Source organism: Heteronotia binoei, chromosome 20 (genome assembly GCF_032191835.1).
Source record: "Heteronotia binoei isolate CCM8104 ecotype False Entrance Well chromosome 20, APGP_CSIRO_Hbin_v1, whole genome shotgun sequence".
In the NCBI taxonomy this organism is placed as follows: Eukaryota; Metazoa; Chordata; class Lepidosauria; order Squamata; family Gekkonidae; genus Heteronotia; species Heteronotia binoei.
The window spans coordinates 37,171,280-37,180,446 of NC_083242.1; the positions used below are offsets into that span (position 1 = coordinate 37,171,280).

At 50.8% G+C, this 9,167-nt stretch overlaps 1 protein-coding gene across 1 annotated transcript in view; it reads right to left on the minus strand.

Moving 5' to 3' along the window:
* The window catches only part of EMP2 (epithelial membrane protein 2), a 43,390-nt gene extending 42,549 nt beyond the window's left edge, over positions 1 to 841 (minus strand). Inside the window, exon 1 of the mRNA XM_060260460.1 lies at positions 746 to 841. The gene's annotated coding sequence lies outside the window, so the exon portion shown is untranslated. The remainder of the gene's footprint in view (positions 1 to 745) is intronic.
* Between the last annotated feature and the right edge of the window lie 8,326 nt (positions 842 to 9,167).

Sequence of the window (9,167 nt, forward strand, 5' to 3'; positions counted from 1 at the left end):
TAATCCCGCCTCGCCCCACTAGAGGGGAGCCAGTCGCCAATAAATTTTTTGAAAAATGTTCCTACCGATCCCTCTTTAACCCTCCGCTGGCCAAATCGCAAGCAAAATAGCTGCTCTTTTGTGCAAGAGAGAAAAAAACCCACCATATATATTTTTAAAGTTGCTCTCACGCTGTTTCTCGCCATGCAAACGTGATGGCTGGAAACTTTTCAGACAGAACAAAATGAGGAGGAAGGGGTCGCAGAGAAAGCCCTCTTCCATCCCAAACGCAAATCAATTCCTTCTTTCGCAGGACGGAAAATTTAATTCGCCTCCACCGGCGCCGCGTCTCCCTCCTTCCCTGCCTCCCCCCCACCCCCTTCACTCTGCAACTGTTGCTTGGGGGGGGGGGGATTTGAAAAGCTAAAATAAATAAATAATTAAACATAAAACCAAGACAAAGTAAATCCGCCTGCTCACTTTTTGAACGGGGATTCCCTGGTTTGTAGTTGTTTTTGTCTCACATTGCAAAAACTTCTTCCCCACCCCAAGAAACCCCCCTTCCATTCTTCCTCACCCCCCTCCCACTTCTCTTTGTCAGCAAAGCACTCTCTCCAGTGGAGCCCCTTCCCTTCTCCCCCCCCCTCCTCCTCCTCCCCCCATCCGGCTTCCAGATTCTCCTAGGAGGTCCTTCCGTGCCCCCCCCCCGCGCCCGTTTCTCCCCCACCCGCCGATCCCCCCTTCCCAAGCTGTGCCCCCCACTCACCCCTGGGGCCGGAGGAGGAGGCGACAGGGAAAATGCGGTTCCCGGGGAAGTCTTTCCCTTTGCCCGCCGCCTTTTGGAGCAGCAGCAGCGAATGATGTCAGAAGCCCAACTGGGTGTGGAAAGAAAGGAAAAAAAAAACATGCATTTTTTTTTTCATAAGTGCCTCTCCAAGCAGCTTGTGCAGGGAAGGGTGGAGGAGAAAAAGGACTGGGGGGGGGGGATGCCCCATGCATTGCAAGCTCATCCAGTTCTCTCCAGGGAATCCCCCCCCCCCTTAGGCGCATCTGGAGGAAGAGGAGAGGAATTTGGATTTCTCCAGCCACACTAGAAGCCGTGTTCTTTGGAAAGAACCCTCCGGGGTGTGGAAATGGAAGTTTTTTCGCTTGCGAAATGGGGCATTTTCTAAACGCGGAGAGGTCTTTTTTTTGCCAACCCACCTCGGTGTTCACCTTTTCCTGCTGGATGAAGGGAAAGAAATGCTGAATCTGCGCTTCAAGACTTTCTACGTGCGGCTGGTCTGTTTTTTTTTTTTGAAAAAAGAAAAGAAACGCTGCTAAGTGGAAAAGACGACTTTTTTTTTTTTTTTGCAGAGCTACAGGTACTTTCCCGGCTCAGCCGTGCTCAGCTGCACAAGAATCGCTAGAATCGAATCCAGGAGCACCCAAAAATATTTTGGAGGGGTATAAAGTATCGAGTCAAACCTTCCTTTTGGTATCTAACAAAGGGAACTCTGAGCCTGGGAGCTCGTACGCCCCTCCCCGGGAAAATATCCTTGCACCTCTTTCTGTAATGAGATTTATTTTGGATTCTCTGCTCCCCACACACACTCCACACATTTCTTACTCTTCAAATAGTATTCGCTAAAACCCAATTAGCCACAGAAGTATCTTTTTAAAAAACAGCTCTTGGCCAAAATGATATTTTTTAAAAAAAACAAAAGAGAGAAAGAAAAGGTTTCCTTTAAAACACACCAGTATGTTTTCTTGAAGGGAAATCTAATCCTCCCTTAACACCACCTACCCACAGTTTGGGTGCATAATCCAGGCCAATTGTAGGGAGACCTATCCACAAATACTCCTTTTAAACAAATTCAGGTGGGTGGCCATGTTCGTCAAAAGCAACAGAACACGACTTGGGTTGAGGGGCACATTTAAGACCAACACTGTTATTTCTGGGTAGAAGTTCTCATGCGCAGGCACATTTCTTCAAATATGCACATAATGATAATAATAATAATAATAATAATGATAATAATAATAATAATAATAATAATACATTTTATTTATATCCCGCCCTCCCCGCCGAGGCAGGCTCAGGGCGGCTAACAGCATCAATTAATATAACAATTATACAATAATTTAAACAATAGGTAACAATTAATTAAAATTCTAAAAACAGTAAAACAATAAAATTAACATCGTGGTGCTATTCCGACAGATGACAAATCATTTAAGCAGTCTCTCAGTTTTTAGTCGGTGAAGGCTTCACCAAAGAGTCTTGCAGGCCCTGCGGAATTGGTCAAAGTCCCGCAGGGCCCGCACTTCCTCCGGGAGCTGGTTCCATAAGTGTGGAGCTACAACGGAGAAAGCCCGAGTACGGGTACTCTGCAGCTTTGCTTCCTTCGGCCCGGGAATAGTCAGCAGGTTCTTCCCTGCTGACCTCAGTGCTCTCTGGGGTTCATATGGGGAAAGACGGTCCCTCAGGTAGGCAGGTCCTCGGCCATATAGGGCTTTAAAGGTAATGACCAGCACTTTGTAACGAATCCGGTATGTAACTGGTAGCCAGTGCAGTCCGCGCAGCCCTGGCTGTATGTGCTCCGATTTTGGGAGCCCCACTAACAGCCTAGCCGCCGCGTTCTGCACCAGCTGCAGCTTCCAGGTTCGGCACAGAGGCAGCCCCATGTAGAGGGCATTACAGTAATCCAGTCTCGAGGTGACCCCGTTGCATGAATCACTGTTGCTAGGTCCCGGCGCTCTAGGAAGGGGGCCAACTGCCTTGCCCGCCTCAGATGAAAGAAGGCTGACTTATGAAAGCCAGAATGAAACTTGAAGGTTTTAAAAGTGCCACTGGATTCGTACTTAGTTTCATTTAAAACAAATAAAGCTGGACTATAGAATCCCTCTTTCTGCAAACTCGTGCTTTGGGCATGTTGTAACAAAAAACATTATTGTGTAGAGAGCCAGTTTGGTGTAGTGGTGAAGTATGCGGACTCTAATCTGAGAGAACCGGGTTTGATTCCCCTCTCCTCCACTTGCACCTTCTGGAATGGCCTTGGGTCAGCCAGAGCTATCGCAGGAGAAGATAAAGGAGATTGTAAGCCGCTCTGAGTCTCTGATTCAGGGAGAAGGGCGGGGTATAAATCTGCCTCCCCCTCACAGGGTGTCTTTTGTGAGGGGAGAAGATATAGGAGATTGTAAACCGCTCTGAGTCTCTGATTCAGAGAGAAGGGCGGGGTATAAATCTGCAGTCGTCTTCTTCTTCTTCTTCGTGTTAAGCAAAGTGGGTTTTGCACAACGTGACAGAAAGATCTTTCCTTCATGAGCACAAACAACTAAAAGGTGTTTTTGTTTGGAGCTTTGTCTCTCGGAGGGTTACTAGGCCCACCTTTGTGCAGAGTGTGCCCAGCATCCTGCATGCACGTGTGGCTGGAGAGGGGCCGTTTGGAAACCGGAGTGTAGCCTCGGGTTGCCATCTGCCTGGAGAAAAAATAGTCCTTTTTCATAAAGACTCAATGGGATGTTACATACCAGGCGTTGTTGTTCACCCCTTGTTGTGTATGTGGACTAATGTGAACATTATTCTGTGTGTTCCTGCCTGGCTCATTGGAGCCTGAAGGACTGAGCTTGGGGACTCGGGAACAAGGGGCAGGAGGATCCAAACCCCTGCTGCCCTGCTCCAATCACAGGCCCCCGGCTGGTTTGAATGGTCCAATGGCGTCCTTGCGTGGGAACCCTGACGTGTATATGGTTGGCCCCATTGGCCCAGTTGAGCAGTCTTCTCGTTCAGCCGTGACCATGCTGTAACTGATAAAGAGAGCTGTGATTACTGCAACCTCGTCTCCTCCTTGCATTGAACCCACTATATCAGGGGTGTCAAACATGCTGTCTGGGGGCCAAATCAGGCCCCCCAGAGGGCTCCTATCAGGTCCCCACGCAACTGGCTGTCATCTGTTTCCTTCTTCTTTCTTGCTTCCTTCTACGTAACAGCTTGCCTTGCCAAGCTAGAGAGCCAGTTTGGTGTAGTGGTTAAGTGTGCAGACTCTTTTCTGGGAGAACCGGGTTTGATTCCCCACTCCTCCACTTGCAGCTGCTGGAATGGCCTTGGGTCAGCCAGAGCTCTCTTATCTGGGAGAACCGGGTTTGATTCCCCGCTCCTCCACTTGCACCTGCTGGAATGGCCTTGGGTCAGCCAGAGCTCTCTTATCTGAGAGAACTGGGTTTGATTCCCCACTGCTCCACTTGCACCTGCTGGAATGGCCTTGGGTCAGCCAGAGCTCTCTTATCTGGGAGAACCGGGTTTGATTCCCCACTCCTCCACTTGCAGCTGCTGGAATGGCCTTGGGTCAGCCAGAGCTCTCTTATCTGGGAGAACTGGGTTTGATTCCCCCCTCCTCCACTTGCAGCTGCTGGAATGGCCTTGGGTCAGCCAGAGCTCTCTTATCTGGGAGAACTGGGTTTGATTCCCCCCTCCTCCACTTGCAGCTGCTGGAATGGCCTTGGGTCAGCAAGAGATCTCTTATCTGGGAGAACCGGGTTTGATTCCCCCCTCCTCCACTTGCACCTGCTGGAATGGCCTTGGGTCAGCCAGAGCTCTCTTATCTGGGAGAACCGGGTTTGATTCCCCGCTCCTCCACTTGCACCTGCTGGAATGGCCTTGGGTCAGCCAGAGCTCTCTTATCTGGGAGAACCGGGTTTGATTCCCCGCTCCTCCACTTGCACCTGCTGGAATGGCCTTGGGTCAGCCATAGCTCTCTTATCTGGGAGAACCGGGTTTGATTCCCCGCTCCTCCACTTGCACCTGCTGGAATGGCCTTGGGTCAGCCATAGCTCTCTTATCTGGGAGAACCGGGTTTGATTCCCCGCTCCTCCACTTGCACCTGCTGGAATGGCCTTGGGTCAGCCAGAGCTCTCTTATCTGGGAGAACTGGGTTTGATTCCCCCCTCCTCCACTTGCAGCTGCTGGAATGGCCTTGGGTCAGCAAGAGATCTCTTATCTGGGAGAACCGGGTTTGATTCCCCCCTCCTCCACTTGCACCTGCTGGAATGGCCTTGGGTCAGCCAGAGCTCTCTTATCTGGGAGAACCAGGTTTGATTCCCCCCTCCTCCACTTGCACCTGCTGGAATGGCCTTGGGTCAGCAGTAGCTCTGGCAGAGGTTGTCCTTGAAAGGGCAGCTGCTGTGAGAGCCCTCTCCAGCCCCACCCACCTCACAGGGTGTCTGTTGTGGGGGAGGAAGGTAAAGGAGATTGTGAGCCACTCTGAGACTCTTCGGAGTGGAGGGCGGGATATAAATCCAATATCTTCTATCTTCTTCTCATTTGCACAGGAGCTACAAAGCAAAGTCTCTACTTGCTCCATTGGCTGAGGCGCCTCCCTCGGGGGGGGAAGGGGGAGGAGGCAGAACTTGCTTTGACAGGCCTCTCAGTTGCACAATAGAGCTACTGAGCCAAGCCTCTCTTCCTTCTGTTGGCTGAGGCTCCCTCCCTCCTGGTCTCCCTGGGGTAGGAAGGAAAGAGCCAGAGCTTCCTTTGCCCAATTCCCTGGGTCCCATGGGAGAGATACAAAGAAAGCACCTTTAAGACCAACGAGTGCTAATGTTTTAAGTTAAAAACAACTTTAATTGTGTTTGCGTCCTTTATAAAGTTTATATCTCTGCAGCCTAATCTTAAGTAGGACCACACACGGCCCGGCCTGACATGGCACAGCCTGGCCCAACAAGCTCTCATTTATGTCAGATCCGGCCCTCATAACAAATGGGTTTCACACCCCTGCACGATATTATACCTCTCTACCATGAAAAGCTTCAGCTGCCTCTTTCCACACCTGAAGCCTCTTCTTGAGGGACAGGGAATTCTTTCTCAAGGCCTGTTGGCAACACTGTCACTTTGCAAATGGCCACTTTTCCAATAGTAGAAAAGAGGCAGAGTCCGGGAGTGCCTTCAAGACGAATGTGAGTTGCAAACTGACTAACGCAATTTGTGGCAAGGGAGGAGCTCCCGTGAGTCGCTGCTCACTCCAGGGTTTTATTGTTGTTCTCTTTTCCCTCCATCTCATCCTGCCAACAACCCTGCAAAGCAGGTTAGGCTGAGAGCGGGGGAGTGACCCAGGGTCACGCTAGCGAGATTCCGTGACAGAGTGGAGATTGGAAACTGGGTCTCCCGTATCCTAGTCCGTTAATCTAACAGTGACACCGTGCTGGTTAGGAAATGAGCATCTGGCTTTCTGACCACGCATGGTAACTGGTGAAGGGAGCTGGACATTATACGTCAGGGGTGGTCAAACTTGCTTAATGTAAGAGCCACTTAGAATAAATGTCAGGTGTTTGAGAGCCACAAGGAAGGAAGGAAGGAGAGAAAGATGGGGAGGGGAAGGAGAGGTGGAAAGAAAGCAACTTTAAATGCATTCTCCAAGTTGTTGGCTGGCTTGACGTGAAGAAGTGATTTAAAGAGAGAAATGCCTTCTCCAAACTGGCTGGTGGGGCAGTGGGGGCTTTGAGAGCCACACAAGATGTGTGAAAGAGCCACAGTTTGGCCACCCCTGTTATAGAGGCTGCTGACCCACACCTCCCCACACAACTGGGAAGTTTTCTATCTGTTAGCTGCCCTTGGGTGTTTCTTTTAAAGAAAGCACAGGGAGGGAGGGAGGGAAGGAAGGAAGGAAGCTCATCTATTTGTGTTTTTGTATAAAACATTCTGGATCCCACCTCTTACCCAAATTGCTCATAAAGCAGCCGACTTTCAACAGTGAGAACAAAAAACAATTTGAAATGTGCACAATAAAAATCAAAGGAGAGCATTTAAAAAAAAAAAAAGATCGAATTTGTCGGTGATTGATGATACGTAACATCTGGAATGGAAGGAGAGACGGGGAGGTCGGCCAGCCATAACTTACCCAAACTAAGCACGATTCTGGGTGAGCAACCAAGTTCTGACCTGGTGCCTGAAATGGTCCAGATGAGGTACCCGACGGAGAGCAGAATGGAAAGGGAGGATGGGGCCAGAAGGTCCCTCTCTGCTCCACGTCATTGGCTGAGATGCGCAGCCAATGACTGGATACGTTCATTGCAAGAGTGTGAGGTGCCGCCAAGCAACTTCCAACTTATGGCAACTCTGAATAACATTCTTCCCAACATCCTGGTATTAAGAGCCTTCTTGGGTCTTGCAAATGGAGGGCACTGCCTTGCTGGAGTCCAACCATCTCATGAAACATGGGGGGGGGGGGGGTGTTGAGGAAATGGCGCATCAGATGACATCACACCCAGTCACATGTGTCTTTTACCCAGCATTATTTATGAGCCAATGGGAGCCAACCTGCCCCAGACGTGGGCAAGCCCAGAGTCCAGACACTATAAGTGGATTTCTAATGTAGCCAAACCCCGTGCCAAAGCGTCGTGGAGCTACGGACAAGGGACAGCATTCCATGACAGCCAGGGGAAGATCCATCTCTTGAAAACTCTCCTGTTACGTTTCCTGTGGAAGAGTTCAAGGACGTTGCCAACACAAACTGGACAGTTAGCTCTGGAAATGTTATTACTGGACCAGACAAAGGCGTTTGCCAGGTCTGTGACTTCATTCTCTAGACATGCGTCTCCAATTTGGCATGCTTCTGTAAGCCTCCTACCAGTGCAACCTGGGACTTTCCTCAATGCAGAGGAGGAGGAGGAGGAAGAAGAAGAAGAAGAAGGGGGAGAGAGGGGAAGGTGGTTTGGATTTGTACCTGGCCCTTCACTTAGAGTCTCAGATATGCTGATCGTGGTGATGATGACGACAATGATGATGATATTGGATTGATATCCCGTCCTCCACTCCAAATCTCAGAGTCTCAGAGTGGCTCACAATCTTCTTTATCTTCCTCCCCCACAACAGACACCCTGTGAGATGGGTGGGGCCGAGAGAGCTCTCCCAGAAGCTGCCCTTTCAAGGACAACTCCTGCGAAAGCTATGGCTGGCCCAAGGCCGTTCCAGCAGCTGAAAGTGGAGGAGTGGGGAATCAAACCCGTTTCTCCCAGATAAGAGAGCTCTGGCTGACCCAAGACCATTCCAGCAGCTGCAAGTGGAGGAGTGGGGAATCAAACCCAGTTCTCCCAGATAAGAGAGCTATGGCTAACCCAAGGCCATTCCAGCAGTTGCAAGTGGAGGAGTGGGGAATCAAACCCGGTTCTCCCAGATAAGAGAGCTATGGCTGACCCAAGGCCATTCCAGCAGCTGCAAGTGGAGGAGTGGGGAATCAAACCCGGTTCTCCCAGATAAGAGAGCTCTGGCTGACCCAAGGCCATTCCAGCAGCTGCAAGTGGAGGAGTGGGGAATCAAACCTGGTTCTCCCAGATAAGAGAGCTATGGCTGACCCAAGGCCATTCCAGCAGCTGCAAGTGGAGGAGTGGGGAATCAAACCCGGTTCTCCCAGATAAGAGAGCTATGGCTGACCCAAGGCCATTCCAGCAGGTGCAAGTGGAGGAGGGGGGAATCAAACCCGGTTCTCCCAGATAAGAGAGCTCTGGCTGACCCAAGGCCATTCCAGCAGGTGCAAGTGGAGCAGTGGGGAATCAAACCCAGTTCTCCCAGATAAGAGAGCTGTGGCTGACCCAAGGCCATTCCAGCAGCTGCAAGTGAAGGAGTGGAGAATCAAACCCGGTTCTCCCAGATAAGAGAGCTCTGGCTGACCCAAGGCCATTCCAGCAGCTGCAAGTGAAGGAGTGGGGAATCAAACCCGGTTCTCCCAGATAAGAGAGCTCTGGCTGACCCAAGGCCATTCCAGCAGCTGCAAGTGAAGGAGTGGGGAATCAAACCCGGTTCTCCCAGATAAGAGAGCTCTGGCTGACCCAAGGCCATTCCAGCAGCTGCAAGTGGAGGAGTGGGGAATCAAACCCGGTTCTCCCAGATAAGAGAGCTCTGGCTGACCCAAGGCCATTCCAGCAGCTGCAAGTGGAGGAGTGGGGAATCAAACCCGGTTCTCCCAGATAAGAGAGCTATGGCTGACCCAAGGCCATTCCAGCAGCTGCAAGTGGAGGAGTGGGGAATCAAACCCGGTTCTCCCAGATAAGAGAGCTCTGGCTGACCCAAGGCCATTCCAGCAGCTGCAACTGGAGGAGTGGGGAATCAAACCCTGTTCTCCCAGATAAGAGAGCTCTGGCTGACCCAAGGCCATTCCAGCAGCTGCAAGTGGAGGAGTGGGGAATCAAACCCGGTTCTCCCAGATAAGAGAGCT